Source organism: Denticeps clupeoides, chromosome 16 (assembly GCF_900700375.1).
Source record: "Denticeps clupeoides chromosome 16, fDenClu1.1, whole genome shotgun sequence".
Classification (NCBI taxonomy): Eukaryota; Metazoa; Chordata; class Actinopteri; order Clupeiformes; family Denticipitidae; genus Denticeps; species Denticeps clupeoides.
In genome coordinates this window covers 4,808,480-4,830,321 of record NC_041722.1, presented here as the reverse complement: position 1 = coordinate 4,830,321, position 21,842 = coordinate 4,808,480, and the positions used below count along the sequence as shown (strand labels likewise).

The window sequence follows — 21,842 nt, the reverse complement described above, 5'->3', positions numbered from 1 at the left end:
AATAAAATCGTTGGTGAACTGTATTCACCTTTACACTGTGCATCATTAAAAGGTCATACATTTGAACATTAATTAGTATTATCCAAAAGATTGATGAGGTTATTTTGTGTGTATTTGGGAAGAAAATGTAAAATAACTAAATTGTAAATATACATTACATCATCAATCAAGGTCACCTGTACTGCCAAGGTAGTTAATTAGACATTATGGATAATCGAAATATTTTATGTGGCAATAATCGATCACAAACAGTTTCTTATCAGAACCGCATTCACAAGAAGGTTGTGTATTTGTGGAATTTTTTTTTTTTTTTCCTTTCTTTCCTGCTTGCAAAACTGAACTGAAATAAAACTGGAAGCGTGTAAGGAAACCGATCCACAGAACTCTTGCTCCACTGATGTCCAACCATTCGAATTCATCCAGAAGTCTCCTCTGGCCAGAGCTTTTGTGCGGTCGCCGCAGTGGGACGGTGTTTTTTTGCGTCTTTATTTCCTTCCTCGCTGTCCACTTGTCCCCCGACTGAAAGCCGTTCTGTCGCCGCATTCCTTCATGGCCAATCTCTGGTGGAGCATCATTCAGGCTGCATGTTAGAATGAGAGCGGCGAGTGTGGCGTGCGACGCGTCACATTTTCATGCAAAAAAAAGAAAAGAAAAGAAAAGAAAAAATCCCATTTGAAATGGAATCTGTCCGTGGCTTGTCAAGAACACTGTAATTTTGAAAAAGAGCTAAGCCCTACAAGGCTTTTCCGCCTAAAGGCTCCACTTAAAGCAAATTATCATTTACCTTTTGAGGCATGCCAGATCATTAGGCAGGGACATTAAAACCAGCCACCACAGCACCAGAGGGGGCCCAAGTGAACCAATGCCCAGTACACAGCCATGCCTGTGTGTGTGAGCAAGTGTGTAAAGCGCCACTTGTGTGTGCGCGCGTGTGTGTGTGTGTGAGCGTGTGATGACATCAAAGAGCCAGGCGGCCCAGGGTTTGCCATGTGTCCAGAATCATTTGACATGAGCAGATGCATCATTAAAACAGCGCCACACGCTCTGGTGGGGGGAAGAGTGACCACGCCACCCTGAACACTTCTGAATTTTTACGCTTTTCTGAAAGCGGAAAAAAAATGAGAGAGAGGGACTCACAAATTCTACGAATATGTGACAGTTGGTCAAGGTGAGAAAGCCATTTTCATTTTCAAGACTGGCTTCTCCGGGGTCATGTGACTTTCCACACGTATTTGTTATTTGGGCGGGCCGTGGACTAGCTAAAGCATGTGACTCCCTCTTCCCTCGGTATCATTTTTTTTTGTGTGTGTCTCACTCTCTCCTGGCCACGGCATTCCGTCTCCTCATTAAATCAGACGGGTCGGCCGGACGGTTGGCAGGCCAGCGGCGCCTTTCTGATGTCAGGCCAGGGAGATGTAGACAGACAGATCTCACCTTCTTCTGCAGGGCCAGCAGATGGTTGGGGAACAGCTGCCTTCCTCCTTCTCCTCCTCCTCCTCTATCTCTCCATTTTCCTACTCCCGGATGCCACCTTTCACCCACCTGAAGTCCACAGTTTTTTTTTTATATACTTTCTGGGTGACCAGACGTCCCACGGCCACCACCTTTCTCTTCCTCTCTGAAAGAGGATGTTGTGTCTGCACCATAAAACGCTCTCAGATGCTAAAAATACCAGCTCGGGACATTTCCGGGTGAAAGGAGACAACTCTTAAAAAAATATACTATGCCGAGAACTTGAACCGTCAACAATGCAGTTAAAAAAATATTGGGAGGTTCACCTCAACAATGCTGTAGGAAGAGCCGCAGTAAATAGCGGCGGGAAGAGAGCGCTTGGCTTCGCCATCAAAGCACTGGCGCGGGAGCAGCATTGTCTTTAAATTCACTGCGTCCGAATCACAACACATAAGCCCCTGTACGTCGGACACGATGTACAAGGTTATTTCGGGCTTAAATTTCAACCCCTCTCCTTGCTTTTACGCTTTTTTGGACAGAGCAGCTGGGATTTTGATGAGAACCACTGTGTGTATTTTCATGATTAGTGGAGGACATCTGAAGAAAATCTGTCTTGGTTCAGTGACAAATATTTTTAGCAATCAGTCTTTCAAGAGGAGAAATGAGGGAAATTAAAGGAAATGCCTTTATATGAGCCAGTGGCACCATTTTAAACAGACATAATTGCACTAAGGACGGCTGCATCGGTTAAGACAGGATAATCTCCAAGGAAATGATTTCTTGTGTTTGCATGAGTGTGTGTGTGTGTGTGTGTGTGTGTGTCTATGGGTGCATAATTCTGTGTGTGATTGTAGACAGAGCAATCCCCACTTGTCTACTCCATCAAAGTTGATGAGTCATGGCAGTGGACCTGCCATGACACGTGCGCGCACACACACACACACACACACACACACACACACACACACACACACACAGTCCTTGTGAATGGTCAACAAGGAATTCAAAATTCACCCTGCCCCCCCCCTGCTGTATATTTATTCACTATGCTCTGGGGCAGTGGTGGCCTAGCAGTTAAGGAAACGGACCTGTAATCAGAAGGTCACTGGTTCGAATCCTGAACCGCCAAGGTACCACTGAGGTGTCACTGAGCAAGGCACCTTCACCACACACTGCTCCCCGGGCGCCTGACATGGCTGCTCACCAAGGGTGATGGTTAAAAGCAGAGGACACGTTTCCTTTTGTCACCGTGTGCTGTGTTGCAGTGTTTCACAATCACTTCACTTTCACTTTTTTCACTTTCATTGGACAGTAAAGAGGTAAAAGAGGACCCCCTGACCCCACAGATCCTTCCCTCAGGGAGGTGCTGCAGGTTATGGACCACAAAGACCTGCTTCACTTCACCCATTAGGACCCCATCCTCACAGTCTACTAGCAAGTAAGCCTGAAAACTACCGCTTGTACCCTTGTACAAATATGTATCTGGGTGCATTAGTGTGCATGTTTTGGCAGCTGTAATAAAAATGCTGTTTGTGCTGTTTTAACATACTTCACATGAGCAGCTTTGGTCATATACATGCAATTTCAGTGAAGCATGAACGCTTCTACTATCTACTGTGGGTTTGGGCTGGTCGGTTGTGCTGAGTTTTCTATCATGTTTTAGAGCATTTTTTTTTTTTATTAAAAATATATTTACACCACAGATGTACAGCTACATATTATATATTTTACAATGCATCAATTTTTTTTCTTTTTTTCTTTAAAGATGTATATTCTGTCATGTCAAATTAAACTTTATAAATAATATGGTGTGATAGCACAAATGGTTCACGCTAAACCGAACTCTTGGAATGGTGGAAAGTCTATTTTTTTTCTTATCTCGCCGACCATACACTTTGTAATGAGGACTGCTGAGTGCAATTAATAAATACACTCCAAGGAGTTCCAAAGGATGCCGAGCTGTAAACTAAGACATGTCTGGCTTCTCAAAAGTGTCAACTCAGACCAAGAGCACAGGGGCCGTGCAACGTACTTAACATGACAGACGAGGCCCATTGGCAAGCCGTTCAATCCTGCTGGTAATAAAGTGCAGATTTATGGGAAATATTTTCATCGTTTCACTTCCGTCGATCCGCCGGCTTCAAATTAATTATTGATTAATCACTTTCTTTTTAAGCAAAAATGCAGACCAGCACTATCAATGCATTGCAAAAAAAAGAGCTTATGGCCCCAATTCGTGTTTGTCCAAATCATACATTACTATTGTATTGACACCTCAGAACTTGCTAATCGCTAAGACTAAGAAATAAAAACGGTCAGCGTTTTCCCCTGGCCCCCCTAAAGCTGAAATGTGTCTGTTGTCCAAGGCAGGCGAATCAACGCAGGGCGCAGGGGCGAGGAAACGGAGTGAGCGCACAGAGTTTCCCCAAAGTGTTAACTGTGAGAAAGGCGCGAACATCCACACTGTGTGCCCAGGGAGGGGACCCGACCGCTGTTCTGGCGTGGACAGCCAGCCGAAAAGGTCAAGGCAAAGTTTAGAGCACATGTGCTGGCCGTTAAGATATTCACGGTCAGCTTTTTAGCACATACGGCCACTCCAGACGTAATGAGATGGAACTGGTAAATATTTGCTGATGGCCTGAAAAATTCCCATGCCGGGCGGCCTATTTTGAATACAAAGGATGCTTGGGAGCAGGATGGTGGAGGGGGGGGGGGGCACCTGATAACTAATTAGTACATTTGCACAAATAATTAGAATGAATGTTCATGACTGATATCACACTGGCGCTCGTGCTGCACATTTCAATGAGGAAATCCTATGTTAAAGCAGGATGAGCTGCCCTGCATCAGTGCATCTCAGATTGGCTCTGTCCCCCGACCGTATGAGCCCAGCTCGCCCATTATAGCAAAGGGCCGCGATTTCCTTACGTACGGAAGACACGGTGCATGTTTGGCAATGTTATGTGTCTTGGATGTACAGAGATAAATAGATATGAACAAGGACGGCTTGTTAGTTCCATTTATGGCATGTCCTTATCCAGGGCGCAGGGACAGTCCCCCCTGGAGACACACGTGTCTTGTTCAGGGACACAATGGTGGGAAGTAGGGTTTGACATTGTGACTTTGTGGTCTGCTGGTTCATAGCCGAGTGTGTTACCCACAAGGCTACTACCACCCCAGTAATCTGTGTCTCAGAGAGGAGGAAATAACTACCCATCCAGACTTTTTTTTGATGGTCATGTCATCCTGTCAACGCATGACACGCCCATTTCCATCTGCTGCCTATAGTTGTAATGTTCCTTCCATGGGGCATCTTAAACGTGATCTAGCCGGTAAACATCTTGCATGCAAATAGTTTAAATCGAGGGTTCTGTAAAGTAATGAATCTGACAGTAACAAACATACATATATACATACATATGTAATTTTTTTTATTCTACCTATCCCAAAACAACATAATGCACCATAGCGACACAAACACGGGTGGCACCATTGAGGCCGGTCGGACAAGAGAGCGGAGGTGCAGATAAGACCTCCCCGACCTCTGCAAGCCGAAAGTTTCTCCCACCAACCGAGGGCATCGAGCACAGAGAGACGCCAGAGTCTCTTAACGTCACACGGAACACACATATTACGCTGTGCAAATATATACCCGTCTCATTATCCTGGCCTTTAAGGAAGGGAATCGGGGTGTAGCCGGTGCCCGCACATAATTTCCCCTTCACAAGTAATTCAAATATGGACAGTGAGGGAATAAAAGCGGGAGGCAGAGAGAAAGAAAGAGAGAGAGAGAGGAGGGGAGGGTAAATGCAGGCGTTTGATTGCTCTATCGGCCGACTTTGGCAGGTACGAGCCGGTATCCTCGGGTCAGGCGGCACGTTTATGAAAGCGTTATTATTGAGTTACTGTAATGTACACCTAAAAGTTTTTCAGGGCCCTCCGCGAATCCAACTCCGCCTTCAAAATTCTTCGCCACTTTGTACAAACCACCGGGTGTATCTTCTCCTTCCAAGAGAAAGGGGAGAAAAAAGAAAGAAAAAAAATGAAAAAGTGAAGCAGAAATCTGAATTAGAGGAAGGAGAAGAAGGAGAAAAAAAAAATGATGGGAATGTAATCCCGCTTAAGGCATCAACACGCTGGAGGAAGCAGAGATTATGGCGATACCTACAATATCGTTACATTCATCTTGAACCCGCCTGGCGCTCGCGCTAAGCACTTCCCAACGGGGTCAAGGAAAAGATGATTTAAAAACGTCTATATTTGTGCGCGAGCTAAAACGGTGCCGTGCAATTTGTCTCTGTCTCGCTATATTTTAGCAACATCTGGCACCGGGAGATTTAGGTTAGACAAGTAATTAGTGCCACGTATTTGTCCTAAAGACAGGTGTACTTTCATTTAACCATCACTTCATCATCTTCGGCGCAAATAACGGACACTCACGCGCGCGCGCACACACATCACCTTGCAGGGGTGCGCAATGACACGCGTGGCTTTAACACCCTTCGTGAGAAAGGAATGAAATGTACTCTTAAAAACTTGATTTTCAAAAAAAAAATAAATGTACTAAATGGTAATGGGGGCCTCATGCAAAGCAGTTATGCAATATTCCATGAAAAAAAAAACACATAAATGGAGTATATATTCATATTAGGGATGCGACCGATATGCTCCTGTTTAATGAAATATGTCACGGATCTTCATGGGCACTGCCCAAATGTGAGATTGCTGCAAAGTTGTCATGTCTGACATGGGTGGCGTTCCGACTGCCACCCATGTCCACCAAGAAAACAGCTTTTTTTTTATCATTATTAAATCCTCGCATGATGCAAAAGTTTGGCCTGGATAGGCAAAATATGTTTTTTGCTCTTAAATCTCTGGACTTACATACTGTATCCTGGCCGTAAATGCACTCGGGATTAAATAGCGAACATCGGCGTGCACAAGCCCGGCTCTCTCGCTCTCACTCCCGCTCTCTCACCCTCCCATCATCCTCCTCTCCTCAGCCGTCTTACTCGAGCTGCAATCGCGGGGCAACGGCGTGGCCCCCGTGATGTTTTCCGCCCTGCGCAACTTTTCCAGATTGAGCTCTAAAGTCTTTTAAAATGGAAATGCACTTCATCATGGTCATTTGGCGCGGAGCACTAATAAATCACGGCCCGGCCGGCACTCCTGCAACTTAAGGAAAACAAACAGTGCCGGACGGCTCTTCTTTACTGGACCTAATGGGGGTCACATTCAGAGAGACTCATTTAGCTTACTCTCAACCCAACACACACACACACACACACTATCTCTACCCGGTTCTAACTCACACATACAATTAACTATTCCCAGGCACATGGACACAAAGAACAAACCCCTTTTCTTTGTGCCGAATGTCACATTTGAGAAGGTATTATGTTTCTGATAATGAATGGATATCCCTAACAGTGCATTCCAGTTTGGGAAAGTACAACATTTCCGGACTGATGTAGAGTGTGAGATGCGCAAAGTCTTGGGAAGATTTCTCAGGTGCATCCGACAATAAGAAAAGGTACGTTCTGGAAATAAATACAATAAAACATGAATAAAAATGAAATATCAAATTGTATTAGTGTATGAGGCTATGCTAAACTGTGCACACGGGGCCTAAGCCATACAAAATGTGTTCTTTCACATATGATGGCAGGAGAAAAAAGAAAACAAAGATCAATTGTGATTCAACTCATTCCCCTGAATGGAATTATCTGCACACAAAAAGAAAATTCAAAATGTCTACGCTGTACTGGCTCAATCAAAATATTCTGATCCTTGTTACTGAGACTGAATATGTATGAACATCTCAAATATGCTGAATTTATTTTGAATATTTAATGAGATATAAAATATAAGTCTATTTCAGCAAACTAATAAAATCAGCCTTTGTATGAATGTGCCATAGATTGAAAGAAAATGGGGGGAGAGGAACGAAAAAGAGGAAGCTGTGAAAAGATGGGGAGTAAAAAACAACGCGGGGCTTCATCAGCATTCAATGACGGAACGCCGTGGCCACGTTTCCCAGCATCATGAACAGTCAAAATACCAAACGTTCAAAAAAGCATCTCCACCCCCCTGTTCTCGTCTCTCATCCATCCTCCCTCCCTCCCCGACTCTATCTCTCCTTCACCCCCACTTTCTGTGTCCAATCACACACCAGTCCTTCTCAATAAAACAAATTAACTGATTAGACATTTTAATCTCAGTTGTCTTTGACCTTGTAGAATATATTACTGACGTCTACGACGCCAGGCCGATAATGCCGGAGCTTTTCTTAAAGACAGAACTGCCCTTTTTCTCCCTCCTTCAACGGTGAGCCCCGTGCAAACAGGTTGAGGGTGTTTTAACTACACGTGAAAAGCACAGAAACACACACACGCGCACACACACACACACACACACACGCCTCGTTGTAAAAGAGACACACGTACGCACAACAAAATAAAGCAGCAGCTTCAGAGACGCCCTTTCCTCCAGGCAGCCGGGAGCGAGGGGGTTAAGCCGGGAATGCATTAACAAAAGAAAATTATAGCGTAAACAGTTCATAAAATCTCACAGCCCCTGATGTCGCGCTAGATCATTAAATTTCTGCAACAATTAGACCTTTTCTCACGGCGGCAAATTGGACCCGTTGCCATGGCAAATCTGAGCCCTTAAGTCATATATCTTTGATTGCGGAAAGGTCAGATGCAGACAGCCTAATAACTCAGGGAGCTGTTTGACAGATTTCATCCAAGCATGATCACATAACAGCACAAAACTATGTCGGCAGTTGTTAAAAGCAGGGAGGGGTCACGGAGAAGGTTGAGGTTATGGAATGTTTTTGCTCGACTGAGCGCAGCCTGATAATGTGCCTGACCACATTTAAATCCAGAGCGTTCTTTCTCTCTCTCTCTCTCTCTTTTTTTTTCTTCTTTTATGGACATATTTTTAGCTCGTGATCAATGGGTGGCTTTTATTGTTGAGCAAATTTATATAATTTTGAGGGCAGGGGGGGGGGGGGGGGGGGTTGGGGGATATGAAAAAAAAAAAAAAAGAATAGTGCAAATAAATAGACGGCAAAGAGGAACGAATTCGAAAGATTAGCTGTGGAGGAATGGCAGCCTGTTGAGAACGCGACGGTTTAGCATCGTGCATTTAGATGATGCTCTGCACCCCTGATCACACACACATATGGCGGGGGAGCTGCGGCGACGCACTTCTGACTCAGAGACGGCATCGACATTAAAATCTAAGCTCTGGGCTCAGTCCGTAATGAAAGTGACATGTAAACTTTGAGTCAACAGTAAGCCCCGTCTACGAATGGCAAATTCCCACCGACGTCCCAAAAAAAAAAAACAACAAGTCCTCCCCCTCACCTCTGTGCTCGACACTGGTATCTGAGTGGAGTTCAGGCCCACAGGTGCCTGGAAAGCAGTGGCAATTGCACCACCTGCTGGCCGAGCGTGGAACCTCAAGGGGACGTGCAGACTCTCTCTCGGCCTGTTTTTGAAGCGTCTCGGCTTGTCCCTTGCCTGTCCCCTGTCTGTCCCTGTGTGTATGTGTGAGGGACACACGCACGCTCTCTCTCTCTTTGGCTGATCTTCTTTCCTTCCCCAGCCTGGGGCAGCGCTGTCCCCTGAGAGTGTGCGAAAATGAGGGGATGTGTGGTGTGTGCTGGGGTGGGTTAATGGGGAGAGGCTCAGCTGGACAGCAGATGTCTACCTCAAAGTCTTCCCTTCCTCTCTCTGTGTGTCTCTCTCGCTCTCTCACACTGTCTGTGTTTCCTTCTCCACATCATCAACAGTGTCTCGCTTTCTCTTCTCGCTCACCAAGCTTACCTCTATAACCCCTGACGCCGTCCGGAGCCCTCTCTGGTCCGGACCGTATTTTTCAATTTAACTCAAGCCAAAAGCCGTACGGTTTACTAGCTGTGCCTTCATATTTCATGAACAAATGATTATTTTTAATATTATTATAATCACTTTCTCTTGTCTTCACTGCACCGCTCGCTTTCCCTCAAAAACCTCAAATTAAAACTTTCATGCAAAGGTCAAGGGCCGATTCCCATTCCACGGAACATGTCGAAATATAACAGGATTTGCACCTATACATCATAAGAATGTAAAAAAAATGACCTTCTTGCTTTGACATATTGTCGTGCTTAAAAAAAATCAAGGAAATGTCATTACAATTATGTATTAATGATGAAGCCGGCCTCCTGGACCCACATTTAAACTTCAGCCATGTAATAGGCCTGGCAGAGTAAAAAAAATGAGCACGGGCCGGCCCAGCGAAGGAACATAAAGACCCACCCCCACATATTGGAGAGAAGAAAAAGCCAGAAAGGACGCCAACATTGCCTACAATAAAGAAGTCAAGGGTAGGGGGCTAATTAATACAAAGCATTTTAAAGGAAGCCCAACACTTCCCCACTCGGAAGCAGCAGGGCTCCGTGATAAGCGGCTCATCAAACACGCAAGGAGAGGGGCTCCTCAGCCGCTCGGCGCCCAGATTAATGCTGCCTCAGGTTCTCAGGTCTCCCGCTGCTCGCCCACACTCCACACTTTTTAAAGCGAGATAATTCACTGACACCGTGTCGCTTCTGATAATTGGGGCGCGTCGCCGGGCCTCGCTCACCTGTCGCCGCGCAGGTGCAGAGGTGTCACCGCCGCGGGCGCCGGGAGATCGAGTCCGACCCCCGCCACCAAACCCCCCCCTCTCCCTCCGACGCTCTCTCTCTCTCTCTCGGCCCGGCTGAGGAGGGAGGGAGGGTGGCGGGTTACGGTCTCAGGAGGCTCGGCGCACGCCACTATTTATCCCCTGTCATTACAATATCACCTGGATGCAACGTGACAACTTCAGCTGCACTTAACCACACATAATATGCGTAATTACATCACACCCTAGCCAATTAATGAAGTATTAAAATATATCAGGAGACAGTATATCAAGCGAAATGGTGCAGTAATAGTCTTTTGGTGGAATGAGGGAGGGACGAGGGGGAAAGGCTTCCTGACACACAGCACCCCTGGGTGACACGGGAGATGATGAGAAAATGACCAGCAGGGGAATTTCAAGACAACAGGAGAAAACTGAATATTTTAGGACTGATCATGAAAACAGGCTAAATATTTCCACTGCGGTTCAGGTGCGCGGGTGGGGGGGGCTGGGGTCTCACTTGTTGTCGGGGTGGAGGTCAGGAGCAGGTCGGTTCTAATGGCGCCGCTCGGCACGTTCGCGATTCCACACTCATTACACCATTCACAATTACTGCTACCTATTTCCCCAAGAGGGGTGGGCGAACCATTACCACGGCAACTCAAATGAAGTGGATAATTGTGTCTCTCTGCGGCACATCAGGAAACCAGAGAGAGAGAGAGAGAGAGAGAGAGAGAAGGGAAAGAACATCAACAGGCAGCGAGTGAAACTCCACTGGAAAGTGCTGTGGGCTACCGTACACTTCCCAACTGCGCCGGCGCTCCGGCGCGGCCACATTACAGACAGCGAGACTTTCAGATCTCAGCAGCCAAAATGGCTATCTGTGGTGCATTTATACCGGCCAAAACAAATATCACACTGGCAACAGCAAAGGCTCGACAAACACCTTTCACTAACGGAAAAACGTATTCCTTCTCCTTCTGCCTAGTACCAAAGAATGCCACTAACCACTGTCAGTACCTTTTGGAGACAGAAATGCTAAAGGATGCCATAAAGGACATCCCAAAACCACTGATACGTACTGTAAATACGTTATGATTGTGGTATTTCATAATATTGCTGACGCATCAATCCGTAAGTCTTATGTGTGGCTTCATTCAGAAAGTCTTCCAGGTAACTTTGTCCAGAATAACAACTTTTGGAGGCCATAAGGGGCCTGTAATAAACCTACATGACAAGGCAGGGCACATGTCACCGTGTGCTGTGCTGCAGTGTTTCACAGCGACAATCACTTCACTTTCATTGACATTTTCACAAGGAGCTCCATCTAGTGGTGCTTCCTCGTGTGCATAGCACTGCCGATCGACACCTATTTACTGGTTTCAAAAACACCTAACTAATATCGTGCATATCAAGTAAACAGTCTTGTTCAGATGAAATATAACTTTACCGATAATTACAGACAGTAATTAGTGCTACTTACTGTTTGTTAACTCTAGGTTTTGGGGTGGTAGTAGCCTAGTTGGTTAGACACTTGCCTATAATCCAGTCCCAGGTTCAAATCCCACTTACTACCATTGTGTCCCTGAACAAGTCACTTAACCCTGAGTGTCTCCAGGGGGACTGTCCCTGTACTAACTGATTGTAAGTCACTCTGGATAAGGGCGTCTGATAAATGCTGCCTGATAAATGCAAAATTGTTATGGAGAAGATGTATTGTAATGCTCGAATACATCAGATTTTTTGTTGTTGTTATTTGCAACAAATTCAACTCTGTTAAATTACGGCAAAAAAATAATAAGCCCTTCAATGAGGGGGTAGTTTCCCAATTGCCTGAGATCAATTATGGTGAATAGCTTTATCTCCAAAGACAATTGGGAATATACCTATATCTGGAACAGGGAATGTCTTCAGATCTTGTTGGTTGCAGGTACTGGTAATTAACGCGGTGAACAAATGTTCAGTGAACAACCTGAAGCTGCTACGCATCACGACTAGCTGCTGTAGTGCTGTTAGAAGATTAAAATAACAGTCACACAGAAAATAATGCTTACAGACCCCCCACTCGCAAACTGCGGCCTTACAGACTTGTCAGACTATACGCTATTACTATCCTTTGTCTCGACGCAGTTGTCATGTAAGGCTAGTACCCGTATGAAATATTAATTCTGCATAATAACTTTCAAAAGGGAATAAAGTATAGAATTAATTATTAATCATATGTATATTCAAAGCTTTTTCTTTTTCCGGAGCATAAAAATATTCCCAGACAGTCTCAATCCGGGGGAGAGAAGAGTCCCTTTCACAAATGCAGGCGTGCCGATACTCCAGCAAAACGTCAGACAAAAAGCAGAACTTCAAAAAGTTCCCAGGTGTCAGCGGTGGGATGTTCTGCATTACAGATTACAAGCTTCGTTTATCTGCGAGCAACAATTGCCTTTGGTCAAGTAGAACTAAGTAACGCTTGCAGAGAGGATAAAGAGTCAAGGTCGAGTTATTAGCCGACGTCATAAACCCCATCAACAGGAGGGAGGAAATAAAGCTGGCGACTGATGAGAGGAAATGCGATCTGAGACGATAGATATCTAATTTACTGCATTCTGTCCCATTTCGACACAATTTGCTGTGAGCCAGTTAATATGCAAGTTATCCGTTTGAGAGGGCGCGAGACGGACCATTTCAGTGTCAATTTACAGCAAAAAGAGAGAATGAGAGTACTCTCCCTTCCTCAAAGCTCTTTAGTTTAATTCAATTTTACCTTTCAATACCTTATGATATGCAGGAAGTGGTTGGCTCCCTACATTGCATTACAGATGGATAAAATACTATAACTGTTGTTTTAAGGCTGAAGTGTGGCCGGGGATAAAAGCAGATAAAAACCGAGCCGTGTTTTTGTCTTATTTTTGGTGTTGCAGCTGGGGGAAGGGGGAGTTAAGAACATTTTGTCCAATACAAGGGATCTCAGACACTTCGGAAACCATCATAACTACATTTGGGGTAATGGTTCTCACAAGCTTGTATTTTCCTACCATGGTGGATAAAAAAAAGGCCTATAAATAAAAAAAATCTCTATATATTAATGAAATATCGGCAATTGGCCTTCAGATCCTACAGTGGATCCCAAGTCTAAATGCATCTGCATGTCCGGAAATGAGAATTTATCGGTTTAGTTTGGTACAATGTGGAACAAATGTGACATGCCCATCAGGAAGAATGTTATTAGACACCCATTACATATTTTGTCTTTTTTTTTTTTAAAGAACGAGAGAAACGGGAGGGGCGTCAAGGGATAAATTCGAGTTTCCCGGTCAGAAACCACGGCCTGGTGTTTTCAGCTGGGCCGTAAACCGCCGTCCCCTTGGTTAACAGGCCAACATCCCTATTCAGATGATGGAGGGGGTGGGAGAGCAAGAGACAGAGAGAGAGAGAAGCGGCATTCAATGCAGATTTCAGACAAACTTTAAATTATACTTACCCATGCTGTTGGCAGGCATATTTCACAGCATTAATATTTACAGCACATCATGCGGAGTTGAAGGAATACAATTTGAAGATGCATGCTTGGATACATTTAAAATGCATACATAAATAATGACAGAGGTGTTGTGAAATCAGGCGCTTCACTCAGCAGACCTGCCGAGCACCGTAGCTCAAATCACGTTCAAAAATACATAAAAACCTCCTTTTTATACAGCTGAAGTGTCTTTTTTTTTTTTTTTTAAATCCACCGCGCCGCAACCCAATTAGTCGCCAGAATCCTTTCCCCCGGCTCCTTGTATATTTTATTTTTTTGGTCTTCTTTTACCACACGAACAATAGGTCAGGTCCGATCGACCGGGACGACGACTCTGCTCTGATTCCAAATCAATAGCAAGTTGCTGATGTCTGAGATGCCGCTGTCCATATTCAAATAAAAAGAGAGAGAGAGGAAGGAGGAAGATGATAATAATGAAAAGAGAAAAAAAAAAAAACCTGCCACCATTGTGGCACGCATCATCATCATCCCAAAGTCACGTGTGATTAGGCAGGCTGCCCTGAATGAAAAATCCACCCCACTAATTAACCAAGGGCCCGTCCACGCAGCTCACTGTCTTATATAATATTAAAAAGCATGGAAATTCACACACACACACTCACACACACATAAGAAGAAGGTGGTACAAGGGGGTTTTCCAAAAACGAAACGTTGAGTTGTGTGATGATGATGATGATGATGATGATGGCTGCGGGCGCCACCTTTGTCTCCGTCGCGGCGTCGACTTAAACGGCGTATTGTAACGCGACACCCCTGATTTCATGCAATATGGAGGATTACGGAATTGAATTGAACGCTCGGCTTTTTTTTTTTTTTTTTTTTGTTCAGATTTCTAAATTAGGATTTTCTGTCTCCATAATGACACAGAGGAAGTCTTTTTGCCAAATCAATGGCAGCTATTTATATGAGCGGTAATCCCTCACCCGACGCTGAACTGCCAGCAAAGTGATGGTTTAAAGTAATGAGTTAAAAAATACACCGAAGGAATGGAAATTGGTCTGCTTCCACTTAAAATGAGATTTCCCGTCCCGTCTTGGCCAAAGTCAAATGAAAAAAGGACATACATAACGAAACGCATGCAGACAGATAAAATATGAATAATACTGTGTGTTTTTTTTTTTTTTTTTAAGAGGAGGACGTCTGAGACGAACGTCCGGCGGTGCGAAAAAACGTCGCGGTTGCATCACACGACTCGAACATCCGGGCGTTCCAGCAGAACGCGAGATGATTACGCGACAGGGCTGAAGTGGCATCATCTCCGCGGTGTGGGGGTGCCATGGCAACAAGGAGAGACGAGATAAAAAAACAAAAAAAAACAATGAGGGGCAGGGGTGCGAACGATCGCGGCTGATCGATGGATCCGCTCCTCCTTCTCCCTCCCCTGGACGCGGCAGGAGGGGCGGCGGCGGTAAAGGAAGCGGCCCCGTGACCAGGAGGTTGCAGGTTCGAATCCCGTCCTGTCAGTTCGCTTTAAGCACTTTAAGGAGAGAACAGGGGAGGTTAGGCGATCTAGTTCGAACATCTACCGAGCAAAAAAAAATAAAAATAAAGAAAATCCGCGGCTCCTTAACCAGAAGAGGGACATTATTTATAACGGGGAGCTGGGTGATAAATGAGCACCCTTCACACCCCGGGCCCGCCGCATTGTTCGACGTGGCCCTTTTGCGAGTGAGAGTTTAAAGGCAGCGACGCCGGCAGCCCGAGTCGCACAATTATCTCTCCCAGTTGTCGCCGCAGCGAGGCTCGGTGCCAAACTGCGTGCCATCGGGTTCCTCGAGGTAAACGATAAGCCCTCGATAATATAATATGCAAAAAAAAAGAAAAGAAAAGAAACCCTACCCTGCCTTCCTCTTCATCTTCCTCTGCCAGGCAACACGTGCCACATCAGCGATCTGTCGGGAAATCTTTAGCGTCTTAAATAAGGATAAGGGCCCAATTCGCGGGGCAGCGATTTAGGAATAGCGCTCTTTACGCATCCCCGGTGTCAATAAGGATTACGTGGCAGCTTCTTTTTTTTTTATCTTTTCCACCGCGCAGACCAGTCACTCATTTAAATGGATGAATAGTTTTGCCTGTGTGTGTGTGTGTGTGTGTGTGTTTTCTTCCCCTCTCCCTCCAATAAATAAAACAGGTACTCCTATGAATGCATTCAAATCCGAGGCCCCATTCAAATTCCGCCGCCACACGCCAAATGCGAGATCTAATCTTCCTTTTTAATCCGCGCGATTCACTGAAGGCAATTTTTAAACGTACTTATTTAAGTCCTCAAAGGATAAACAGCGTCTGCCTATTGTTGACGGGAAAGCACCTTTTTTTTTATTTATTCGGAGTTTAAGACCGACAGTTCGAATCAGATGGCAGGTCGTGTCGTCGCTCCCCGTCACCCCGAAACTCGCCGCCCTCACCGGCGCTTTAAGAAAGTAAAGAACAAATAAAAGCAAATGTTGACATTTTGCATTCGCCGTCTCTCTTTATAGGTCAGAGGGAACCCCGGCCGATCTCGCATTGTTTCTAAATGCCATTTTGCAGAGAGGAAGGAGGGAGGGAGGAGGGGGGGGGGGTAGTTTAAAAAAAAAAAAAAGAAAGAAAGAAAGAAGGAGGAATTCTGGAATTAATTAACGCACGGATAGCTGCCGCCGTCAAGAGGCGCGCATTAAAATCAATGATTAATAAATTCAAAAACACACGGCGAACTCTGAGGGGAGATGGAACTAGCATTGTGCTCCCCAGGAAGCGGCCCCAGTGCGGGTCCTCCCACCAGCGAGGCGGCCACTCAGATGCCTAATGGAAAGTAGCCGATGCCAGCTGTGTGCCTGTGAATAAAATCACTTTAATTAAAGGCATTACAATGGGAAAGGAACCGAGGGCATGTGGAACAGCATCGACGGGAAGCAGCCTCCCTATTTGTATTTCACACGCACGCACACACGCACACAAATCTTTATTATATTACTGATTCAAAGTCTGAATCCCAGTTCTTGAGCATGCGGATGAAAGCTGCGTTGATGAAAAGACCATGATTTACATTTTTGAGGAATCAATTTGATGTTTGCACCCGCAATCTCAGAAGTCGAAGGTGAATTTATACGCGTCTAGAGCCATCGCCTCTGCCTGGTCGAAATATGACCTTACAGCAATAAAAAAAATGAAATGCAACTACGAGGGACATGGAAGAGAGGGCAGAAACCCTTCGGAGCCGAGATAAAACAACGAGATGGCATGAAATCGAGCGCCCTCCCCCAATCCCCATTTTAAAAGACGGGGACCGGGGCCCAGGGCCCAGAGACAGCTGGGAGGGGGAAAGCAGCACTGCAGTGGGTGTGAACTACCACAAGGGGGTTTCTCACCCCTGCGGGGTCAAGGGACACGCCAACGTCCCCACGATTTATGCAGGGACCACAACTACAGACATCAATTAGTCAGAAAGGTACGGAAAGAGCAAACAATTCATTAGTTTAGACGTGAGCTTACAAGAGATAAGTACATGGCTGGATGCCACCAAGGGACATCATCACAAGTAGTAACTCCTCCACAAACAGATGCTACTCTAGTGTTTGTACGTGTACGGATGCGGAGGAAAGGATACAAATAGGCTTGATGCCTGGATCATAGCAGAAATGGACAGCGCGGCCGCCATCAATCAAAAATGCAGAAGCCTTCTGCATGCTTTTTAAATCATAATTGTTGTAAAAAATTTCTCAAGGGAATTTTTTAAATATGCGCTACATTTGAGGATTCTTCTCGTTGCAACCCACACACATGTCAGAGTCAGAGTTTCGGTTCCAGCCACTCATCTCTCTCCAGCAATTCAATGCAATGTGAATATCTATTTCTCTAATTCACAGACAACACACAACACACTGAGTAGAAGATGCATGAAGAATGAAAATAAAGTTATGTGTATGATGCAGGGGAGCTTATGGGCTCTGTATCTACTGGAGGGAAAGAGAAGAAAAAAAAAAAGACTATCCAGGGTGTAAGAGATCCTGGATCTTAAAGATTTTTTTTAAACTGCCATTTCCTCCCTTAATTATGAGCATATTAATAATCATCTGAGGTAGGGCCGCAATTAAGGCAACGTGGCGAGGGGCTCGTCCAGGACCATGATTGAGAACCAGTGCTGCAGATGTGACATTGGCAGAGAAGCAGCTCTCCGTTTCAGACAGAAGAGGGAGCTGCGAGCGGCTTTTCTGAAAGCAGGCCTGCCATGGCCGACAGTGCAGCGACGTTGGCTCTGTATCTGAGGAATACCAAACCAAAGGGCATACATCCGGCGGCAAAATTACTCAAGGTTATTAATAACAAAACAAGGACGCTAAAAATGTCCGTCGTGTCGCAAGTGTAAGATGTGAGGGTGGATAAATAAAAAAAAAGAAAAACGGCACAGCTGTCGAGCGACCGAACATGAATACATTTTCATTTGCTTCTGATGCCTTCGCTTTATATAGAAATTATGATCGCAGTCAATAAAATATTGAAAAGAAGTAAGAAAAACTAAGTCAACCGACATCAAAGCTCAGCCACGTACTGTAGCAACTTGTTTACAAGTGCTAATGTCTCTCAGAAGGGAATAGCCTGGTTATTAGCAACCACAAACAAGTTGACACAGTGTTGAAGAGCTTCCCACTGTGGAAGGCGCGCGATGCAGTCAGCGAGAATTTCCGATGCAAACGACGGTGCATTTTCTAGGACGCCGCCACCTCCACCCTCGACCCACTTCTGAGGGGTTTTTTTTGTTTGTTGTTGCCAACATGTGGTTGTAAAAAATGTTGCGGAGAGATGGGACGCTTTGCGCAGTCTGCACAACAGATGGTTGGGAAGGATGGATAAGCACAGAAAACCCAGCTTCACGGCTCCAGAAAAATTAAGTGGCGGCAAGAGAAACTCGACATTGTTTTAATGTCCCTTATGGTGGTGTGTGTATGTATGTAAGGGGCAGTGGTGGTGCAGCGGTTAAGCTGACATTCCTGTTGCACCACAGAAGCATGTGAACTATTTATTACACCTATGTAGTGATGGGATGGACCACAAGCTCTGCCTGTCAAAGGATACTCCACTATTTAAAGTAAAAAACAGCGAATTCAGTAAAATGAACTAAAAAAAACTAAAGGGAGTGAAACCTCTTAAATGATAGGCTGTTAATTTTTTTCTGTTATTTAGACTAGTGCATGGCTTCTCGAGAGTTCTGACTCCCCCCGCTGCTTCTTGCCAGCAAAACGCCTGTTATCACATGCCTCGTCATTCATGCAGTCAATACGTTTTGCGAACGTTATCATCCGCATAGAAACATGGTTGGCCGTAGCCTTTGTCTGTACTGAGTCAACGGGCAGAGACTCACCCTGGGCGGGGCAGCAGCCAATTTATCGCCGCCTGTTCGCCCTGTTTGCTTGCTTTTGGAAGGAGGGAAGAGACAGCAGTTAACCGCTTACTTTAGCAACCTCTAGGCTGAAATATTCCCAGCCCACTCTGGAAAGATGTGCAGCGGTATGTAAAGGGTGCAGCACAAGCACACACTTCCGGTTGGGGTCGTCAAACTGAATTCTACGAGAGCCATATCTCAGCATAGCAGGCACAGTTGTTGTAATGCCCCACCACTCTCCATTTTGTGTTAAATGAGCGAGATCTCCAAAGTGTACAGGGTGGTAAATTTGCATTTCTGTCATACGACTCAACGCGGCCAGGATACGGCCTTCGTGGACCACGCGAGATCTTGAGATCTGTAGAAATGCCGGCCCTTGCATTTCTTCCAGGGCACATTTCACATGATTTCAATGGAGCACAACATGACATGCATTTTAAACACTTTTTCTTCCGAGTAATGGCCATGTTCTGAAGAGCACTCCATCAGCCTTGTCACATCCAGTCTTCAAATGCATCCTCTAAAGGATTCAGCAGCAGAATTGAGACACACCCTGCTCAATACAGTGTAGGAACGTCCTCTCAGCACGCAATCCACACATGCAGGCATCTGCCATATCTACGTGCTGTCACATCATCTTCCTCACTGGATTAAATGCATTTTATGTACTATTCTGCCAGTTTCTGCCACTAAATAGAGGCACACGGCACCTTGACAAAGCGCAAAACCACTAGTGCCAAACATTATAGCATCAGATACGTCTTTAGTTGAAGGTAAAGAATCAGTGGGAGAGTGCAGCATTGATCTTTAAACTGGGGAAAGGAAATAAAAAACAACTGTAAAATCTGTAGGCGCTATAAATGCTGCTGGGGTACAGTACTGGACATGGGGTACAGTAGAAAACACGCATTATCATCACTCTTGTTGCGATTGCGTCATCAAAGATGGATGAAAAAAGGCAATTATTAAAATGCGTTTGAGTGTAATAGATTATATAAACCTCCACAAAGTGCCATTATAGGGTTATGATTCCCTTTTTAAAACATCTAAACCTTGTTTCCACGTTCTGAATGTGAATCTCTCTGGATATCTAAAACACAGAGCATGTTTTTTTATTGATCTGCAATTTAACTATTTATTTTAATTTAAAAAATATGCAAACGATGCCCTGTTTGCTGGTTGCCACGTGGTCATGTTCACAAAAAGCGAAACGTGACCTCGCTAAGACTACTCGTCAGTCTACGTAAAACTCGTGCTAAAACCCGGTCACTTCCTGGTGAGAGGCGTGTACAGGCCGCTACCCTCCGTCGCCTGCTTGAAACGGCTAATCGCGTCGTTCCAAGGCGCACGGAAGCGGCTCCTACCTCGGAACGCGCGACCGGCGACAGCCGTGCCCACTTCCGCACTTACAGGCTACAGGTTGATTTGAGACTTCGGGGCGGGGCGTGCAGCAGGCTGACGGCGGCGCCCCTCCCACTATGGGCGGGGAACGATGAGTGGGCGGGGACGAGGTCACGTGTGTAAACAATGTCACGATGTCAGAAGCAGCGTGGTCAGCATTGAGTCAGGGCCGCTTGACAGCTTGAAATGACAGCGCGGACCAAGATAGCGCATTTATATGATATATAATTATCTTTTTTTTTTTTTTTTTAGAATTAGTATTATTGTTATGATGAATATTAATATTAATCGCTGTGGTCATCATTAACATAATAATAACTGTTGGTTTTGTAGAAGCTTATAAATATGTCACAAATGATAGAAGTATGAATAAATAATTTACTACTTGCATTATAGCTGGCATCACAGGCAAACAACACTGGGAAGTTTATAAAAATGTGAAAGAACTTTTTGCTGGAACAATGATCATGGCACAAAGTGAACTATGGGGCAGTACTGGGTAACACACTCGCCAATGAACCAGAAGACCCAGGTTCAAATCCTGCTTACTACCATTGTGTCCCTGAGCAAGACACTTAACCCTGAGTGTCTCCAGGGAGACTGTCCCTGTACCTACTGACTAAGTCACTCTGGATAACAGCATGTGATAAATGCTGTTAATGTTCTGGGACCTGAAGGAAAGTTGTGGATTGTGACCCATTTGCACCCTTAACTCAAATACCAGTGCAGAGTGTTAATCAGATCAGCGTGCTAATTGCATCAAAAGTGGGGCAAAAATAGTCAGATTGATCAGTTGATCAATCATGCAAGAGACAGAGATCAAAATCTCAACTTGTACTCATGCATGCAAATGTCACATTTCCTGCCCAGTCCCACAAAATTAAAACATAAAATTCAAAAATAAAAATGACTCAATGCATTTGTTAAGATAAAAAAAATAAATATTCCATGTTCTCTTTTACTGCCCCCACATAATCTCCAAATTCTTACTGTGCCTAGAGGCCGTAATGACTATAGATCAGACACGGGCTAGAGCAGGGCTTTAGATGTTCATTTATCGCTCTCAAATGTCAGCCTTTTCAAAAGAGCTCCTTATTTTAAAAATCTATCTGTAAATGGATTCCGCTCGCGACTTGTGTCTTGTTTCATCAGAACAGTTTTTGTCAGTTCAATTAAATCTTAAGCGGCGTCTAAAATATGTACGCAGCGTCAAGAGCCATTTTGGGTCAAGGGTGCATGCTAGGGCCCAGTTCCAGTGGATCTGAGTGACAGTTGTCGAGCACATCCCCCTGACTAGGTGTGACTTCTGACGGTGGTGGCTGGGCCCTCGTCCAATGGGCACCTGCTGCTGCCACCAGCGTCCGCGTGGTGGTGGTGGGGGGAGAACAAAAGGGGCCATTGAGCGCCTAACAGCTGTTGCACTGCTGTCTGTCTGCCTCA

General features: G+C 45.1%; 1 long non-coding RNA gene across 1 annotated transcript in view; it reads right to left on the bottom strand.

Annotated features, from left to right (window-relative positions):
• Window positions 1-20,416, bottom strand: part of LOC114765565 (uncharacterized) — a 56,275-nt gene extending 35,859 nt beyond the window's left edge. The window contains exon 1 of the long non-coding RNA XR_003742677.1: window positions 20,366-20,416. This is a non-coding gene — a long non-coding RNA (uncharacterized LOC114765565). The remainder of the gene's footprint in view (window positions 1-20,365) is intronic.
• Window positions 20,417-21,842: the final 1,426 nt, after the last annotated feature.